This window comes from Schistocerca piceifrons, chromosome 6 (assembly GCF_021461385.2).
Source record: "Schistocerca piceifrons isolate TAMUIC-IGC-003096 chromosome 6, iqSchPice1.1, whole genome shotgun sequence".
In the NCBI taxonomy this organism is placed as follows: domain Eukaryota; kingdom Metazoa; phylum Arthropoda; class Insecta; order Orthoptera; family Acrididae; genus Schistocerca; species Schistocerca piceifrons.
Window position 1 is genome coordinate 437,585,295 of NC_060143.1, and position 22,107 is coordinate 437,607,401.

The window sequence follows — 22,107 nt, forward strand, 5'->3', positions numbered from 1 at the left end:
ATTAGCCCATTTTTCAAATCTAGATATTTTGACGAAAAAGGTATTTAAATAAACATCTTCATGACAGTTTCTTTTGTATAACTTTTCCTCACAATAAAAAATATGCATAATGTTTCTGCTAGCTACTTACAAGATAAATTTCACATACCTCCACTGTAATACTCGTATTACTGCACTGAATAAAAGTTCGCTGTTCCCCTCCTCAGTTATGTTGTTGGCACATTGTTTATTGCAACTGTCAAGTGTATGACTTGTGACTCATCCTGCATGAATCAAAATTTACTTTGCTTAGAACAATTTCTTTCATTATTATGAAATTGCGATACTATGCTATGCAGCAACAGCGTTTCCAGTACGGATCCGAGCTCTTTGTTTTTCGTCTTGCGTACGTGTATTCTGACGAGCTCAGAACACACCTCCAATAAAGATTTAGCTTGCTTTGTTGTGCTGTTTAATTCAGTCTAGTAATACGTTTTCATGGAATATTGAAACTTTTTTAAAATTTTAGTTCAATGCGAGTAATTTTCCTGTAATCAACGTGGATTTTAACGCTTTCCTGTTGTCAAGGGGAAAATAAAGCTAGAACAGAAGCCAAATGATGGTGAAAAATCCATACTTCCGGACCACAGCTAAATCACTCATTTGCCTGCTAAATGACATTAAAAAGAAGCCAGAGGAGGTTCTGAAATGAGCGCAAAATATGCAGTGTCTGAGACGGGATTCACGTAAAGGTGAAATTTCATTGTCCCAAGGTGGTCAAACAGTCACCCAAGTCGATCAGCTTAAATCCTTAGAACAGAGAGCACATGGAAAACCTTCTTGGAAATGTCACGTTCAAGATCTCGTGGAGAAACTAAATACTGTTGTCTTCTCTACTGGAATTATTTATTTTGCTGGCTTTCAATCTCTTATCTCATGTGGTGTTATTTTGGGGCAACTCTGTGCCGTTATTAAGAATATTCTTATCCCAGAAACGACTGTCAGACTGCGGTGTCAGTTCGTGATTCTTGTGTAGGCAAGGTCTGTGCAACCTGATCCGGCCCAAAGCAAGTATCAAAGCGGCCTCCCAAAAGATTCCGTTTATGTAATTTCATGATAAATTGAATATTTTCAATTTGAAACTCCAGGAAAACGGTATTATTCTTTTCCCTCATTGGTCCACCCCCACTACCTTTTTTTTTTCTTGTCGATTGTTGTTAGTGTTAAGTATATAACGTGCGACACAAAAATACTCGTTGTCTTCCAGTGTAGCCCTGGTAAGTTAAGAGGTTGGACATACCTGGTAGGCTGTCGATTAGGTGTCTCGGAAATCTAACTTTGCCATCCCTGTACTTATATTGCATCATGGGGTTTTTGTTGACAGTGTTGAGTCACTGTGAAGAAACTGCTATAATCCATCCAGTGAACATTAGACGGAAAAGCAATGTGTTCTTCGACAGCACTTGCTTAAGGTTTGAGCAGTAAGATGTGAACTATTCAGCAGGTTTCATTTTTAATGGGATTCAAGAACTGAAAAAAAACAAAAAACAAACGAAGGATGAACCCGAAGTGTTCTAATACCGGAAGAAAGATTTCCTTGTGAGTCACTCATTCTATTTTGTACAGGGGTTTCTCGCAGCAACAGAGAACATTTCTCTGTAATGCGTTATTTATTCGTATGCTCTCTCACAATTTTTTCGTGTTTTATTAATTGTTTTCTTTGTAAATTCTCTAACCAACATTCTACAAACTTATTTTCTAGCTCGTTCCATGAGCATGATATATGAAACAAGAATAAATAAATCAGGATGCTTGAGTTTGCAGACAATGCGCTACAAATAACATTCTCCACTATGCTATTGATCTGCTGAAGGCAGGGATCCGTGTTCGAATATCATTCAGGTATTGCGTTTGAATTTATAGCGTATCGATAACGCAGAAAATACTCCCCTTATCAGTAATCTCAGTTAGCAATTAGCAGTTAATAGCGTATGGTGTGTGTGAAAGTGCGCTGTGTACGTGTGTTTCGGGTGGGGGAGGGGGTCTGCGATATCTCAGAACCATTATTTTACTGTAGGAAAATCTGAAAAAACAGGAGAAAAGGAAGTACCGTAGCAGTTGGTGTCACTGATGTATGTCACTGACCGAAATGTAATTGAAGAATCTATTGCACATTTTCGTCGTGCGCAGTATCTTATACATAATTTGAAAATAAAGAAAAAAGAAGAAAGCATTCCCTTTTCATGCGCTGCGAATGTGGTTGCGGCGTCTGCTCTAATGACAAATTTGTTTTGTACAAAATCAGACGCTAGCTTGTTTCCATTCCTGAGGATCAAATCATTTACAAAGGTAAACCGCGATCATTTACAAACGTAAAGCGCGAACGAGTAAAGATTAGAGAGTACTGCTCTAAGGTGCGCGTCATATATCTTGGCGGCCGAGTTTAGGTTCGTTCTGCGCATTTGACGTCACAAATCACAGTCAGCCAATGAACAGAGAACGACGTTGCCGGATCTCGACTGCAGTGCAGAGCACGGACGAGTGTCTTCAATTTTAGAAACGTTCAGTCATAAATGAAGTAATTGAACAAAAGCAATGTCTTGATAGCAGACTTTCTTTTATAGAAAGTTTGGAAAAAGCATTCTTTACACCAATTGCTTCATGTTCTATTAATTAATTAAACCAAACAAACAATAAGCCTCCTAATTCAGGCGATAGCAAGGAAAGGTGTTTGTATCAGTCTCACGAACCGCTTTTTCGCAATAAAGAACAGCGGTAATTGTTTATTTCCTATTGTACTTCGACAACTCTTAAATTCGGTGATCTGATGGGATCCGGTGCATCCACTGCGGCAAGGCCGTTGCCGGTTAAGTTTGTAAGCTGATCATTTATTCCTTATTAATTTTGAGCAGTAAATGACAGAGCAAAGCTGCTGGCAAAGACAGTTTGCGTGTCATTTCCACTATCCATCATCACTAATTAGTTAGTACATTTTGTCATAAATTGTTGGCTTAGTAACTAATGTATGTGATGAAGTATCAGAATTATACCCACAGAATTACGCCCACAGAAATACCAAAGTTGCGTCCGCATTCACCACCATCCGTAAACTATCTTAACTGCAATTGTTTTCTATGTAAATTTTATAATTTTGTGTTGAATAAAAATGAAGAGCGGCTCGGCGATAGTGAAACAAAATCCCTAATTACGGGCGCATTTATGGGCACCGTTGGCAAGCACGTAGAAACCAACTGTCCATTGAGATTTGATACAAAAAATACGTGGATAAGAGTTAAGCACAGTGAGAGCTAACAACGGCTCTGGGGATTTCGCGCGCATCAAAGTTTTATTCGCTCTAGAATAACAACAAAATAACTCGAGGTAGGAATTTCTTTACGGTAAGCAGCAATTTGTTTAATACACAATAATGTACTTCCAGTGGATTTACGTCACCAGATGCTTGAGCACTGCAGTCGATGTCCAGTGGCACAGCATACGTTTGTTTACATTTGAAAGAGGTACATGAGGTCTCCTATCTCTCGTGTTCCTATATTCCGTTCAGAAGAAGCCTCTACTTCGGCCTGCGGCTTTAAACATAACTCACGAGGTATGGTCTCTCAGACCGCACGAAAATTTTCGATCTTGTTCCCCACGGTCAGTTCTGCTGAAATACCCCCCTACCATCCTAAAATCGTCAATTCAATAATTTTTTGTTGTGAGCTACATTATCGTCTTCTTCGTTTGTTGTTGAGACGTGTTGTTGGGTATGCTGCGATCTCCTAGACCGCGCCTCGTGACCTATGTCCCTATTTTCTTCAATATGGTACAAAATTTGCTCGCAGGAACGTGTCTGTTTTAACGATGAATTTGTTTGTCAGTAGATGGAGGAAGATGTCAGAAATATAGATCAAGAAAGAGACGGAAAAGAGACGATTTTACAGTAGCCAGTGATCACAGTTCTGCTAGCGGAGGGACATTGAGAGGAAGAGCTTCAGGACAATTGTGATGGAGTCCTCCGTTTCTCCAATAAAAAATCGTATGTGTTCACTGTGGTTGTAAAGAAAACTGTGATCACAGCAATGACTGTCACTTCTGCAGACTTCCTTTTTGTAACTGAGGGCAATTGTAAATGCTAAGTATGGACCCAAGGATTTAGTTTTACGTGAAAATTTACTTGTTACAGAGATACTATAATTTTTTAGAATGTAAAATTCAGTTTTCTAACAGTTCTTTAACGCGAACTATTAAAAATAGCCGCACAAAATGTGTGATAAAAAGTAAATTCCTGTAGGCCTCATTTATCGAAGTAATATCAACAACAGAGTTCTGAAACAACACTTAAGTAATTCTAAAACTAAATGTAATTTATTTAAATTAAATTAAAAATTATTTAAATTAAAAATTGCAAATGATTTTCGCCTTAAATCTCTGCCAAAATATAGGGTTCCCAGGGACGTCAGCTCGTAGCATACTTTATAGAAAAGTTACCTCCTGAATTACGGGATGTACTTGTCCATCGCCGGCCGGTGTGGCGGAGCGGTTCTAGGCGCTTCAGTCTGGAACCGCGTGACCGCTACGGTCGCAGGTTCGAATCCTGCCTAGGGCATGGATGTGTGTGATGTCCTTAGGTTAGTTAGGTTTAAGTAGTTCTAAGTTCTAGGGGACTGATGACCTAAGGTGTTCAGTCCCATAGTGCTCAGAGCCAACTTGTCCATATGCACAATTAGAAACTTCCATAACATCAGTAACCAACCACAAGAGGTTCTTTATTTAAACAGCAATCATACCAACTGAAAGTTGGGAGCGCCAAATTAATGCCTGGTGGGAAGGGACAGGTAAGTAAATTATTTCATCTCATCCACATTTTTAGCTTGCTTCCTCCAACGTCACGTGGCGCTCCACTCCTCAGTTGGCAGCAACAGGAAGCCCTCGGTCAAATAGCATATTTGCTTCAGCTTCCGCTCGCCGACCATTGAGCTGCTACAATACCTTAGGCCGGTGTTAATCATATTTCTTTGTCAAAGTTGATACGTCAAATATTTATGTCAAACAAATTTGACGTTGTAATAGGGAACTTTGTCAAATCTCGCTTGTCGTCAAATAAATATGATGAAATCTACGGCGGGAAATGTGACCGCTTGGAGCGCTGGAGTCGCTACAGCTATTTGATGTCTCTGTACATCTAATTGTATTTGTATACATGGCTTCCAAGTTGGTATTTTCCTTTGACTCCTTTTTTTTTCAATAAACTTATAAAACTGCTTCGACTAGGATGAGAGGCGGGATGAGCAATGGGCAGAGTGCATGCTATTAATTTGTGTTGATAGATAGGTGGAATATGCTGCAGGCCAAATATGTCCACAATCACAGCTATAGCCATCCACCTCTACATCTGGAAACATCCAAGCAGCTTTTCAGTAAACCGACTAGAGGATGTGTTCACACTCTAAAATAGAAAATTCTTTCTTAGATTTCCATTCTACTTTGTCTATTTTTGAACCCTGGATGCCTCACGTTAAAAAGCGCTTCATCTGTTTCGTACTTCTTATTAATTTTGTTGTTGCTGGAACACTAATTCCATTAATGAAATTACTAAAAAATAAAAATAGTTCTTATTGCCCATATAACCTACTAAACATATGTTTACTTTTACATATTCCCCCTTCACAGGTTTATAAATCGCCTATCATGTTTCTGGAATTACTTTGGTTAATGTGCAATGTGATATTCGAGTGCTATGTTTTAGAGCAGCTCTCTCTTGTATCAAGAAATACCAGTCTCACAGTTTGTCTGTCTTCTGCAGGTATAGCATTTCTCAAATGAGTATTCTGTTTTGTAATATGAGAAGCCACTTGACTGAAAAACTACTGAAATACACTCTCATCCATTCGCAAGTAATTTATATCTAAGACTTGACATCCTCCACTTGCAGCTCTTGTAATAAATTTTGCTGAATGCTTTTACTATATCGACGTAATACCTATGGATTCATCCAAGTACGTTTCCTTTTTTCCGCCGCTTTTCTTCCAAATACACACACAATACAATTGTGGTACTAACATCTGCAGCGCATAATAACAAGTTGTTACCTGCTATCTTGAAATTTGACGAAAAATATGACACAATGTAATACATTCTTTTAGCGCCACGTCAAAGATCTTTTTTCTTTGTCAAAGAAATATGATAGTGTAATACCCGCAGTAGCGAAGCAGTAGTAAGCACTCCATTGTTGAACGTGAGCCAACTATGTAGGCTGGAGTACACCAAAACAGGTATCACATACAATGTTGCCACATAAACATTATTCGTGATGTCTACTCGGCAGCCCGTGGGTTCGCGGCAACGGCGCATTCATATTCATAGCCGTGCACTGCACACTGTTAAGCGCGATGTCCAGTAAGCACAAGACCAGTCGTAAATACAACTCTTTATAAAATCCACACCACACTGTATGGTCACAGTGGTTGTAGTTTCTTACAACCACAAACGAGACCTTCAAAACAAATCCACGCTTTCTGTTACGTGTTTATCCTGGGCAGAGAAAAAGTTGCTCTAGAAATGTCATAAGAACTTTTTCTGGGTGATTGAAAAATTCTGTAACTTGAGAATTCCGCTACCAATATACGTACGTGTAACAAAATTTCAGTAACATCGGACAAAGATATTTCAAGCTATATAGTTTTGAAGTGAGCCGTTCGTAACAAAGACGTCGAAAATCGGACACTCCTTACTACAAGCTAAAATAAAACAATATATATTGAACTTTGAAACCAAATTGCTCCGTACAGCGCAACGCAGAGTAAGCAAGAAAAATATTGGGTACCTCATTTTGCGATAGACTTATATTGGCTTGCTTGCAATTAAAGCTTAAACTCGAGTCTCCATAATAAAAAATGCGATAGCAGTTTTTTCTTTACGAAATGACACTGTAGGAACGACACTGTGACGACAGCGTGCATTTACAGTCGCAAGCCGAGGGAAAGACTTCTTCTCGAAGGCAGGAGATAGGAACACGGGGGTAGGAGAATTCGCATACCTCTCTCGCTTAATTTTTAAATCGTCTTTCTTTCGTGTTTTCTTCCAGTTAGTTTTTGAGCCCCCTCGATGCCATCGGCCTTGGCAATTGAATTTTTAGGTGCTGGTAGAACTTGCTGTGTAATGAGATTTGCCGGCCGGTGTGGCCGAGCGGTTCTAGGCGCTTCAGTCTGGAACCGCGTGACCGCTACGGTCGCAGGTTCGAATCCTGCCTCGGGTATGGGTGTGTGTGATGTCCTTAGGTTAGTTAGGTTTAATTAGTTCTAAGTTCTAGGCGACTGATGGCCTCAGAAGTTAAGTCGCATAGTGCTCAGAGCCATTTGAACCATTTTTGTAATGAGATTTGTTGACGTGAAGATGACACTGGTTGCATAGACTTCATACAGTTGAAATAGTTTTCACGTCAGAGGTATTCAACAGTTCTGGTGTAACTGGGTTGACAGGTCCGAAAATAGGAAAGCCGGACTCAGTGTTAAATTTGTTGGGACATTTTTAAATACAGTCAACTGATCATTTATTAATACTCAATTGCAGTCAGTCTTTTGCGAGATCAACCTTAAAGGTGCTTAAACTAAAAATACAATATGTAAATAGTCTTATAATTCAGCGATTATAATAGCAACTAGGTGGTCAGTCTTCTTAATGGCTCGTTCGGCCAACGAAGAAATACGTACGATACACACATAAAAATAGCTTTCGTTGGAATATCTAGTGTATATATCCCTATGATATATCTCCATATTCCTCGTTATATTTATTCCTTACGCTTATTACCCGTTCAGTTTACCTAACGTGACCTAACCTAATTGCCGATATACGTGGGCGCGCTGCGAACTGTTGGTGTGCTGCTATTGGTGATTTAGGATGATGCAAAAACGGTATACCTCCGCTCAATAAAAATGTAACTTGTTTCGTGTACTGTACTTGGTACACGTGCAACAGATAAAAGAAATATACGTTCTGTTAACACATTCTTGTACAGAAAAACAGTGGAAATGAACATTGATAATATAGAACTCTTGTTTAACGACTGAACATTGTAGCTGTGCGTGCGTTTAGGAGACAACGGCACACTCGCATTTAATATATTCTTCTACAGGAAAACATGGGAAAAGAAAAAAGAAAGCTGCTGTATTACGATCGAGTAACTGAAGCGAACGCGTAATACATTTGCTATTAGCACATTCTTTACAGAGAATCGTGCGAAATTAAAATAAAAATTATTGTTTTTGGAACTAATTATTTGAGTTGAGCGTGCAGCAAATAAAAATACATTCGCTGTCAATACATTATTCTACGGAAAACCATGAGAAATGAAAATGAAATTTCGTTGTACTACCTAATAACTAACAAACACAAGTCGCCACTGGGGTGGGGCTGGGGGGAGAAGGATCGACTGAAACCATATATAAAGAGGTGTAAGTTATGGTCCTAGGTATCACATCCTCTAGCAATTCACCATAGTGGACCCTCGTTTGCAAGTAATGGACGAAAATGAAGTTTCAGGATTTCGCGCGAGAATGTATACCATTAACATACATAGCCCATACTGGCACCTGTAGTAGTGCAGTGGCCAGCACATATGCCTACTCCCCAAGAGGTTGTAGATTCAGATCTTGTCAGGTGCTGTTACTTTTTTTTTAAATTTCCAAAACTTTATCGAGATGACTTTAATCACAATGTCATGAAATCTTTTAGCGAGAAATACATTTTTGACCGCATTGCACAACCAATAGAAACAGATTACATATTCTACTTGTTTTTTAATCAATGCATCAGCATTGTCAAACGTTTAAATATTGTAATGGATAAATAACAATAATTAAAATCACATAAACGAGGATTCCAAATGATAAAAGAAAGACGGGAACAAAAAACGTGACCTTGTGAAAAAAGTTCATGCAATGTTTTCAACAACCTTTGATTCATATGTAAGGGGTGGACACTAAGCTATTATGCACAGAGTTCTGTCTCATCTGCTGACTCGGCAGAGCTATTGCTGTTGTCCGAAGCAGCCGTCTCTGTCGAGTCTGATTCTGCCTCATCCGGTGTATCCTGAGTACCACGAGACGAAACTTCACTGTCACTGTCTGGCTGAAGCTGAATAATTACGCTCTCTGTAGCTTCGTCCATTAGTGTGTGTCTGTGCCAGTATTCGTCAATAATGCACCGAAGGGCCAAGGAAACTGGCACACCTGCCTAATATAGAATATAGTGTAGGGTCCCCGCGAGCACGCAGAAGTGCCGCAACACTACGTAGCATGGACTAATGTCTGAAGTAGTGCTGGAGGGAACTTATACCATGCATCCTGCAGAGCTATCCATAAATCCGTAAGAGCACAAGAGGGTGGAGATCTCTTCTAACAGCCGATTGCAAGGCATCCCACATACGCCGAATAATGTTCATGTCTGTGGAGTTTGGTGGCCAGCGAAAGTGTTTAAACTCAGAAGACTGTTCCTGGAGCTACTCTGTAGCAATTCTGGACGTGTAGGGTGTCGCGTTGCCCTGCTGGAATTGCACAAGTCCGTCGGAAGCACAATCGACACGAATGGATGCAGGTGATCAGACAGAATGCTTACGTACTAATCACCTGTCAGAGTCGTTTCTAGACGTACCAGGGATCTCACATCACTCCAACTGCAAAAGCCCCTTATCATTACAGAACCTCCACCAGCTTGAACAGTTCCCTGCTGACATGCAGCGTCCATGAATCCATGAGGTTGTCTCGATACCCGTACACGTCCATCCGCTCGATACAATTTTAAACGAGACTCATCCGACCAGACAACATGTTTCCCGTCATCAGTAGTCCTTTGTCGGTGCTGAAGGGCCCAGACTAGGCGTAAAGCGTTGTGTCGTGCTGTCATCAAGGGCACACGAGTGGGCCTTCGGCTCCGAAAGTCCATATCGATGATGTTTCGTTGAATGGTTCGCACATTGACACTTGTTGATGGCCCAGCATTGAAATCTGCAGCAATTTGTGGAAGGGCTGCACTTCTATCACTTTGAACGATTCTCTTCAGTCGTCGCTGACCTCGTCCTTGCAGGCTGGCCCCGTCCCAGCAGCAGAAATCGATCATAGCTCCGCACTCTCAAAGAACGCCATTTCTGCTCCCGAATGAACCACTATTACTCTTTGTCCAGAACTCCCATTATTCCGCACACCTGGTACGTCTCTATGCTGCCAACATTTACTGACAGTGTGGTGTGTATGCACCCATGTTTCATCAGTATGCACGACGATTTTCTTCGCACCTTTCTCGCTTTCTCCCAAAGTTCTAAGTGTGCACGCAGAGCTACAATGTCCTCGCTCTCAACCAGAAATGTTCGTCTATTTTTACATTTTTTTAAAACGAAACCTTACATCTTCCAAAATTTTCCATAAAGTGGTTCATTTCCTCATGAAATTAACGTCTGTGTCCTTCTTCACCCAATTGTAAAACTTTCGAAGAGTGGGTAACTCGCCTTTAATATCGTAAGATTCCAAGAACTTTATTTTCAGTAAACACCTAACAAAATCGTCGACACACTTCGTTTTCTTCTTCTTCCTTGGTGTCAATTTTCTGACCATTCTGGCTTTCTTAATATCGTTCACAACATTACGCACTGTTCTTACACTCCTACTACGGCTGCTGCTCTGTCCAGAGCGCTTTCTAACAGTGTTATCAAAATTTTCCGGTTTTCTTTTCGACAGAACTGAACTACGTTAATAATCAAGACTTATCTGTCTGAGGGTACTCTTCGATAACGTATATATGCGCGATCACCGTCTATTTCAGCAGACGCTAAGAATACACAGCAGTAGTAACGCACTATGACAATAGCGTGACTGTACAGTGTCGAGCCACGAGCGTCATTCGTGTACTATCGAGTATTGTCGGACGCCTTCGGCCCCGTCAGTATGTAAGTTCCGCGTTCTGCCGTCGGCAATTGTAAAATTAATAGGTAATACATCATTAGCTTGGAATGCGTCCTATTTGTACGTTCTCTAGTTCATCGCCAAAAACTCTGACAAAAGCCGGACGTGTAAATATTTCACCAGATGCGACTATAAAAAGCCGGACATACCAGGCTAAGTCCGAACACCTGGCAACCCTAGATGTAAACCCCACGGTCACAAGACCGTCGTACCTTCATGACAAATAAACAGGATTTATGAATGGCGGAAGTGTGCACCTGCCATTACCTAAGATGCTGTAACGTTACAAGCAGCTGGTCTGACTTCAGCGGGACGGACTGAATCCGACAGGTCGGTGTAAATGTCTGTCGGGGCGGCAGCCAGCTGTCAGACGAACTGTGACAGACGAACTGAGCGGAAGTAAAAGCGGCCAGCAAGCTGCGAGGCCCAGCGGTCATCGAGATTTTTCCAGGTAGAAAAAGATGTGTGGTCCGGCGACATGGTCCCGGGACGAGCTAATATGAAGGGACCTGTGACATGAAATTTCACTAGTATTGTTTTAACTAAAATATGTGCAACTTGTTACAAGCATGCTAGAGAAATACCGGCAGTGGGACGGGCTCATTGAACATAAATCCATGTCTGAAGCTTTAATAGTTAAAAATTTAAAGATATTATTGCCATTGTTGTTTACAGTAAGTGACAACTGAATCTATAACGAAAGTCACACTCGTGATACATCAGACGAAAGAGGAGAATGCCTGCAATAATGGGCAGATTATTTTTCTAATTAAACAAATAAAAATGTTATAAACAATTTAGTTTATTTACGTAGATAGTGCCGTAACTATAAAATCCTCCACAGAGACACAAATGATCTTATCAGCATCAGTTTAGTTTCCTTCTTTAATATTCCAATAACTTCCGATGTGTATTCAATAGGAGTTGTGATTTATAAATTAGGCCAAGTTAGTATTTTGACTACAGTGCCGAATGTGACGATTTATGTGTTTTGTTTAAAATTGATGAAAAAGTGTGTAAGTGAGTTTAAGAGGTTGCAAAATGACTGGAAAGTTTTTCATAAATTTTATTACAAGTATTTATATGAAATTATTACGAAAATTACAAATGGTAGTCCGCACTGAATCGAGGAGTGGTCATGTAACCGAACGTTTAAATAAGCGTACGGGGGAGAGCCCGAGCTCTTTCGCCTCTCGTGTCGCGTCTGGAGCTGGTATGTATGCCGCGAATGTTATTTTCGTGGACCAGGACTTGTACGTTGTTATTTAAGGTATGCTGCTGGATATAAATGCACAAAGTAATACTAACATTTGCACTGTTGACAGATGCTGAATAGTTGTTCAAAGAGTTATTTGTATGTGGCCATCATTCATATACGCTGTGCTCCCCCCCTCCCCCGCCAAAAAAAAGAAGTTTATATAAAAGTTAAAAATCAATCTGTTTCGAGCGATGTTATTATCCTTCGGAATCTCTACCAACAGACCCAACCTCAGTGCATCTTTTATTAAATTATTCGCTAATGTCTCACTGCTAATATAAGGCTTTTATGGTAAACATTATTATGTTGTGTTAATGGGCTAAAGAGTGACGATGTATGACCACCTCCTATTGACGTTAGCGAGCCACGCGCTCAGAGTTAATGGCCGTGCTTTGCCCGCTCTCTGGGAAAGTGGTGAAAACGTCTTAATGCGCAGCTAGCTTTTTTAGTTTTCAGATTGACCTTCATGTTCAACGCTGCTAACAGCAGACTCTAACTCCGATCTATGCCTTCAGTGGCGATTGCTCTTCTATCCTAGCGATTTAGGAAAACCTAAAGAGCCGGCCGGAGTGGCCGTGCGGTTCTAGGCGCTACAGTCTGGGACCGAGCGACCGCTACGGTCGCAGGTTCAAATCCTGCCTCGGGCATGGATGTGTGAGATGTCCTTAGGTTAGTTAGGTTTAATTAGTTCTAAGTTCTAGGCGACTGATGACCTCAGAAATTAAGTCGCATAGTGCTCAGAGCCATTTGAACCAAAACCTAAAGAATTAAGCTGATCCGTCAGGTATTAGAATCTACCTCTTTTCTGTTCAGTGAGAACTTCAGTTGTATGTGGAAACAATGGCCTCGATTTTTTGCGTTTTCATTATTTTCTGCTTAATTTTCCGTCAATATAAAAAATTTGGTATAGGGAAAGGCAGTAAATGGCGTGTTTGCACGATTAGAAACAAAATCATACGGAATTCTTAGTTGAGAGAACCGCAGTACAGCCGCCGGTTCTAAGGTTTTTGTTCTTCGCGTTTTATGTTTTCAAATACCGTTACAAACAATGGAAAATCCAGGATTGAATAATGACAGTATTATGAAAAGGATTGACTGCTACTCACCATATAGTGGAGAGGCTGTCGCAGACAGGCAGAACGAAAAGTCTGTTAAACAAGTAAGCTTTCGGCTAAAAGCCCTTCTTCTGAATTAGAAAACATACTTAACACATATTCATGTAAACGCAATCCACGCACACATTCAGAAGAAGGCCTTTTCTCCGAAAGCTCTTTAGCCCAACAACACAACATAATAATGCTAATGCAAAAGCCTTATATTAGCAGTGAGATATTAGCGAATAACTTAAAAGACGTACTGAGGTCGGATTCTGGTATTACTGCGACTCAGCAACTCCACTATATGGTGAGTAGCAATATATCCTTTTCATAATATTTCAAATACCGTTACAAGATGATATGTTAATAGCGTAACGGTAAAGCCAATTTAAAACGTGTTGTAAGCGATAAAACCAAGTATAAACGGATAAACTTGTTACAAACGTAACTCGAATATTTTCTCCTGACAGAAAAATATGACGGAACGTGCGTAATTATGGTATTCTGTTGACAATCTACTTAAATAGCCTATATTAGGAAACATTGTTTCTCTGGAAATTACAAGGAAATATCATCTCGGTGAAAACTTCATAGCATTTTTTCACAGAACTGAACTACATAAAGAGAGTAAAGAAACACGCAGTAAAATTATTTTGCCTTGCAGTTTCTGTTTGAAAGAGGTGCGAGAATGAAAGAGCCACTATGCATGTTCCGCGGAACACAATGCCAAACTGGAATTTAACGATAATGTGGAGCATGAAAATCTAAATCGCAATTACTTGCTTTAGATGAAATTTGCATTTGTTTACTGTAGGGTGAATTAGAGCTGTAAAATATACAGCACGCAATCTTACTGTCAAATAATGGTGCCAGTCGACGTTTAATTGTTTTACTTTCCTCTGTTTATTCAATAAGCAACATATTGCTTTATTTTGTGTGGACTAAAATGATCAGATCAAATCTCAACTGAACTCAAATATAATATAGCAGTAGTGAGTTTCCGTCTGCAATCCATATTCTTCAGCCAATCAACGAAATAGGCTGTGGAATGGATGAAATTTCTTCCTCGCCTGAGAACGAGAGCGTACGCTGTACCGGAACTAGATGGCGAAGTAGTTTTGAAACGTCACGACTACTAGCTTTGAGTACACTTGCTACTAGACAGTACCCATTACATGATCTAAATGTAACTTCCTGACAGATTAAAAAAAGCAAGCCAGATACGAGAAGGACTCACGCACGTATGTTCAAATAGCTCTAAGCACTATGGGACTTAACATCTGAGGTCATCAGTCCCCTAGCCTTAGAACTACTTAAACCTAACTAACCTAAGGACATCACACACATCCATGCCCGAGGCAGGATTCGAACCTGCGACCGTAGCAGCAGGGCGGCTCCGGACTGAAGCACCTAGAACTGCTCGTCCACAACGGCCGGCTCATGCACCTAGGATTCCGCACAAATATAAGTAATTATATACACAGTTCATTCATTTCAGAACGATTTTTGCCTGTTATCGACATTGATACTGGTAAGAGATCGGCCCCAGGGATTTCAAGACTTCGAGAATGCTGTGATTTCAAGTTTGACCATAATAAACGACAAAATAATTTTTTTTCGAGTGATATAATTACAAATTAACCATTTTTGGACTTTTTCCCTGGTTGTACATTGAAACCTTATTTCTTGCCAAATTCCATGATTTTAGACGAAATGGAAGTACCCAATAGATTTTGATGAGTGAGTTTTAGAGAATCAAAATATGCGGTCTTTTGGTTGCATTGACTTAGAAGCTTACATTTATTAGGCCGTCAAGGGACTGTAAGACCTTGGTATATGACATAAGTTTTGACTTGATACGGATACCCGTTCCTGAGAAAAGGAGTTTTTAACAATCGGATAGACAGATGGAGGCCAAAGTAATGCTATAATGGATTTCGTTTTCGCCGAGTGAGGTCCGGAACCCTAAAATGATAAAAGCTACTTAGCTTTATATAAACTGCGAAAAACGCAAGAGGGGTTGACTAAGTAGCTTTTATCATTACTGGTCTGAGAGGTGTCCATTATCTAATATACGTTTTATGAATAAACCTAGTAATTTTCAGTCTTTTACCACAACCCATATTTAACGTTCACTTTCGTTGGTTTCGGCAACTCACTAACCTAGACCTCGGCCAACACTACAAACCAATCTGTTACGACCACCAAGCCTTCAGAGGGGGTACAATACCGCACCCTAGCCGACGAAGTGTGTATTAATTGCATCTGCATACATACTTCGCAAAGCGCTGTCAGTGCCTGGAGGAGGGTACTTAACATTGTACCAAATGTTAGACGGTTAGGGTTTCTTTCCAGTACACTGTGTTTGGATTGCGGGAACTATGACAACTTGAATGACTCTGTGCGTGTTGTAATTAATCTACTTTAGCCTCCACGGCCCCTACGGGAGCGATACGTAGACGAGTGCAGAATATCTTTGGATTCCTCACTTAATAATGGTTATGTAAGAAGGCAGATGTATTGCTTTTGCGATGTATTTGCCTCTGTCTTTAAGAGTGCCAATTCACGTTTTTCACCATTTCCGTGAGTCAAACACACCCGTCCACAACTATGTACGCACTTTTTTGTATACAATAACCTATGTGATTCTCATTTGATGTGGACCTCACACACTAGAGCAATATTCTCAACGGGGACGCACAATTTATTTGTAAGGAGTCTCCTGTGTAATCTGACTGCATTTTCCCAATAGATACCTGCCATTGATCCGCTGTCTGCCATCTCTCCTGTCTACACCTTAATGTGTGTGATCAATTCATTATCACACTTAAAATGAAAGAACGTAAGCCGTTAGGTATCGAAGTAACGAGTAATCATCATTCGCAGCTGAATCGGTAGGATACAGTTCCATGTTCACAGACAGTAGTTACCAGATACTATCCGGGAAGCATCAGTGATATTTATTCGTGTAGCCGTTGATACCGCTACACTTGCTACAATATTGAAGTGTACCCGGTTTTTCCGAAGTGGCCGTGCGGTTAAAGGCGCTGCAGTCTGGAACCGCAAGGCCGCTACGGTCGCAGGTTCGAATCCTGCTTCGGGCTTGGATGTTTGTGATGTCCTTAGGTTAGTTAGGTTTAACTAGTTCTAAGTTCTAGGGGACTAATGACCTCAGCAGTTGAGTCCCACAGTGCTCAGAACCATTTTTTTGTACCCGGTTTTTGATCTCCGTCTTTTTCGAGGACACAACTAATTTAGTGCTACTATTCCTATCATGTCCGTATTTTAACTTGTTGATCGCTGAGGAAAAGTGGTCCAAAATGACACATAGGGGCAAAACGAGGTAGAGGGTTTTTTTTCTTTTTTTAAAAAACATTTCGGAGCTGACAGGGTCATAGTATTCCGTTTCCTTCATTGCTTGTGGTGGCTACGGGTTGCCCTCATACCGTTAAACTTTTCCTGCTTCCGTTTGGTGACGTGAGACGCGGGAAACCGTTTTCGCATTCAAGGAAACCAATATTTCCGTAGGGAAACTTTTTAAAATTATGCAGTGTTGACTATTTGTGTGTAAGATTACACCCTCTGGCAAGGGCAGGTTTATATCTTTAGCGGTTTTTTGCTGGGTGATGATGGGACAGTCAGGATGTTTCCTTTTATTGTATAGAGATACCTCAATATTTTCTAATAGATAATCCTAACTTGCAGTCTTTCATTTTCAATAGTACTGCATACATAACAATAAGCCAAAGAGGCGGTAAGACAAAAAAATCCTATGACTGGTTGGAGGAATGTCAAATTAAATTACAATTTTAACAATGATGAGACTTTTCAGTGTAAGCATCACAATAAGCAACAGTGTTTAACATCTTTTTCATGCAGATATGAGTGACAAGAAAACAACATAATTCCAATTAGGATGACACCAAAAAGGATCGGGTACCAGTTTTTTTAATGTTGGAAATACCGGTAATGGCACACACATAGCGTTACTTACATAAATATAAGTCATTCGCTCCCTCTCATCGGCATGATGAAGAAGGTATCGGGATTTAATTGAATTCTTTATGTATATGCCACTCTAGAAACCTCAGTCTGGTCTAAAATGGCCTTTTTATATTTTTAATTGGTATAAATGAAAGGCAAGTACCTTTTTAGCATGACATTTTGGGCCCTTTTCCCCTACAATGTGAAGCTAATCTCGACACATCGGAGTGCTATGCTGGGGTGATTATGTTTTACCTTCCGCTATGTTTCCCTAGAGCAGTGTCATTTTCCAATATGATGATACGCCATGTCACAAGGCCAGGAGTATGATGGAATATTTTGAGCAACACAGTGGCGAGTTCCCATTCATGTGCTGAGGCCACCGAGAAGCGCTTTTTTGCAGTGCAGTGAACCTCCACGCAATGCCGCGTCCTACCGGAAAGATAAATGGCTCATTTGTTGTCACGCTGCGTCGCTGTGATCTACCGCGCTGCAGTGTTTCGGTGATGAAGAGAGTATGTATTATTTCTCTTATTAATTACGAAAATAAGGAATAGGAAATTTAAAAGAAAGTCCTGAATGCCACCATTTCTCGAAGGAAGAATATACAAAGGTTTCTTAAAAGTGCAGCCAATTTATCAACTATAAAATAGTAACCCTAGTTTTAAAACTCATAAATACCTTCCAGATACAATTCAGATCAGTTTGTTTTCTTTGGTCAAATCGACCGACGTTCTCGCACACGAAGCATGGAGCTTTAGAAACTGATAAGTTTAGTCCAGAAAGAGTGGGTTTGTGGCAGCTTGAGGATGATAATATCATAATCGGGTTATAGTTCGGAACCTATGGACTGAAATCGCAGGCTTATTCGAAACCTCAAATCGGCAACAATCTTTATCAGAAATTTTAGACATAGATTATAACCTCAAAAAATAATTTGTTCAAGTGAAAATGGTGGCGTGTTTTATATGCTTATAGCTACTGTACTGGATCTTTCAGTGGTAGGTTGCCATTAGTTGTCTACAAATTATTATTACTGCTTACTGGCGTTTTATGTCTGTAGGGTAGTGATTCTGTTAATATGAAATGGTTTACAAATGTGGTGTACTTTTAAGTGCTTTAGGTTTTCAGAATATCTCATGCCATGTTCTTCACGAGACAGGAAAGCTCATTCACATACACTCGGCGTCTCTTTACTAGCGCCACCTTTATGCTTGTCTTTCTCTAGTGTGCTAAAGGAAAGACATTGAAGGTTCAAAATGGTTCAAATGGCTCTGAGCACTATGGGACTTAACATCTGAGGTCATCAGTCCTCTAGAACTTAGAACTACTTAAACCTAACTAACCTAAGTGCATCACACACATCCATGCCTGAGGCAGTAGCCGTTCTACCTTCGCCAAACACCTGATAAAACGTGGTCATGAACCATCCAACATGGAATGTGACATGACAGTGACAATAGTGAATAAAACAAACGACAGGCAAACCAGATAAGTACCAAGGAGTACCTATATACCAGCTAGAGTGCCAAGAATGTAACACAGTAGATCTGGGGATAACAAGCAGGAACTTCAAAACTAGGTATAAAGAACATATAAGAAGTTGGAAATATGAAAGTAGCCGTTCTACCTTCGCCAAACACCTGATAAAACGTGGTCATAAACTATCCAACATGGAATGTGACATGACAGTTACAAGAGGGAATAATCACAACACAAAGCTTCTGACTTTGCAAGAAAACTTTCGCATACAAAGAGCCATTGCAATGGAAAAGAAAGTACTCAACAACCAAATCCATATAAGCAATAACTTTCTGATCATGTTAGCCACCAAAACAACAATAAACCGTAGCGGTCGCGCGGTTCCAGACTGTGGCGCCCAGAAACGCTCTGCCACACTTGCCGGCCCATTGAAGGTTAATTGACGTACGTCTGCACAACTTTAAATAAGTACAGCGAAACAGAGAGTGTATAACTTTCTTTTCAAGGTCACCACGAATTATTTCGAGTAAATAACAGAACTTCCTCCCGTCATCTCATATATTCGTATAACTTATCTGGTTATTCCAATAACCGAAATCAGACTGTGTAGTACTCGCAACGATCTTCACGAGACAGAAAAGCTCATGCACATGCTTTCGGCGTCTCTTTAATAGCAGAAGCCACTATGTAGCACACGTAACCAAACACAGAGGCGTCGTGGTATCCATAGTGAAGTTCGGTGGCAGGAGAAACAAGACTTTTGGTCGGGTGAATACAGGGTTATAAATACAAAATCAAATAGGGGTAATGCAGGAGTAGGTTTAATAATGAATAAAAAAATAGGAGTGCGGGTAAGCTACTACAAACAGCATAGAGAACGCATTATTGTGGCCAAGATAGACACGAAGCCCACGCCTACAACAGTACTACAAGTCTATATGCCAACTAGCTCTGCAGATGACGAGGAAATTGATGAAATGTATAATGAGATAAAAGAAATTATTCAGGTAGTGAAGGGAAACGAAAATTTAATAGTCATGAATGACTGGAAATCGAGAGTAGGAAAAGGGAGAGAAGGAAACATAGTAGGTGAATATCGATTGGGGCTAAGAAATGAAAGAGGAAGCCGCCTGGTAGAATTCTGGGCAGAGCATAACTTAATCATAGGTAACAATTGGTTCAAAAATCATGAAAGAAGGTTGTATACATGGAAGAATCTTGGAGATACTAGAAGGTATCAGATAGATTATTTAATGGTAAGACAGAGATTTAGGAACCAGTTTTTAAATTGTAAGACATTTCCAGGGGCAGATGTGGACTCTGACCACAATATATTGGTTATGAACTGTAGATTAAAACTGAAGAAACTGCAAAAAGGTGGGAATTGAAGGTGATGGGACCTGGATAAACTGACTAAAGCAGAGGTTGTACAGTGTTTCAGGGAGAGCATAAGGGAACAATTGACAGGAATTGGGGGAAAGAAATACAGTAGAAGAAGAATGGGTAGCTCTGAGGGATGAAGTAGTGATGGCAGCAGAAGATCAAGTAGGTAAAAAGACAAGGGCTAGTAGAAATCCTTGGGTAACAGAAGAAATATTGAATTTAATTGATGAAAGGAGAAAATATAAAAACGCAGTAAATGAAGCAGGCAAAAAGGAATACAAACGTCTCAAAAACGAGATCGATAGGAAGTGCAAAATGGCTAAGCAGGGATGGCTAGAGGACAAATGTAAGGATGTAGAGGCTTATCTCACTAGGGGTAAGATAGATACTGCCTACAGGAAAATTAAAGAGACCTTTGGAGAAAAGAGAACCACTTGTATGAATATCAAGAGCTCAGATGGAAATCCAGTTCTCAGCAAAGAAGGGAAAGCAGAAAGGTGGAAGGAGTATATAGAGGGTCTATACAAGGGCATGTACTTGAGGACAATATTATGGAAATGGAAGAGGATGTAGATGAAGATGAAATGGGAGATATGATACTGCGTGAAGAGTTTGACAGAGCACTGAAAGACCGGAGTCGAAACAAGGCCCCGGGAGTAGACAACATTACATTAGAACTACTGACGGCCTTGGGAGAGCCAGTCCTGACAAAACTCTACCATCCGGTGAGCAAGATATATGAGACAGGCGAAATACCCTCAGACTTCAAGAAGAATATTATAATTCCAATCCCAAAGAAAGCAGGTGTTGACAGATGTGAAAACTACCGAACTATCAGCTTAATAAGTCACAGCTGCAAAATACTAACGCGAATTCTTTACAGACGAATGGAAAAACTGATAGAAGCCGACCTCGGGGAAGATCAGTTTGGATTCCGCAGAAATGTTGGAACACGTGGGGCAATACTGGCCCTACGACTTATCTTAGAAGAAAGATTAAGGAAAGGCAAACCTACGTTTATAGCATTTGTAGACTTAGAGAAAGCTTTTGACAATGTTGACTGGAATACTCTCTTTCAAATTCTAATGATGGCAAGGGTAAAATACAGGGAGCGAAAGGCTATTTACAATTTGTACAGAAACCAGATGGCAGTTATAAGAGTCGACGGACATGAAAGGGAAACAGCGGTTGGGAAGGGAGTGAGACAGGGTTGTAGCCTGTCCCCGATGTTATTCATCTGTATATTTAGCAAGCAGTAAAGGAAACAAAAGAAAAGTTCGGAGTAGGTATTAAAATACATGGAGAAGAAATAAAAACGTTGAGGTTCGCCGATGACATTGTAATTCTGTCAGAGGCAGCAAAGGACTTGGAAGAGCAGTTGAACGGAATGGACATTGTCTTGAAAGGAGGATATAAGATGAACATCAACAAAAGCAAAACGAGGATAATGGAATGTAGTCGAATTAAGTCAGGTGATGCTGAGGGAATTAGATTAGGAAATGAGGCACTTAAAGTAGTAAAGGAGTTTTGCTATTTGGGGAGCAAAATAACTGATGATGGTCGAAGTAGAGAGGATATAAAATGTAGGCTGGCAATGGCAAGGAAAGCGTTTCTGAAGAAGAGAAATTTGTTAACATCGAGTATAGATTTAAGTGTCAGGAAGTCGTTTCTGAAAGTATTTGTATGGAGTGTAGCCATGTATGGAAGTGAAACATGGACGATAAATAGTTTGGACAAGAAGAGAATAGAAGCTTTTGAAATGTGGCGCTACAGAAGAATGCTGAATATTAGATGGGTAGATCACATAACTAATGTGGAGGCTTTAAATAGAACTGGGGAGGAATTTGTGGCACAACTTGACAAGAAGAAGGGACCGGTTGGTAGGACATGTTCTGAGGCATCAAGGGATCACAAATTTAGCATTGGAGGGCAGCGTGGAGGGTAAAAATCGTAGAGGGAGACCAAGAGA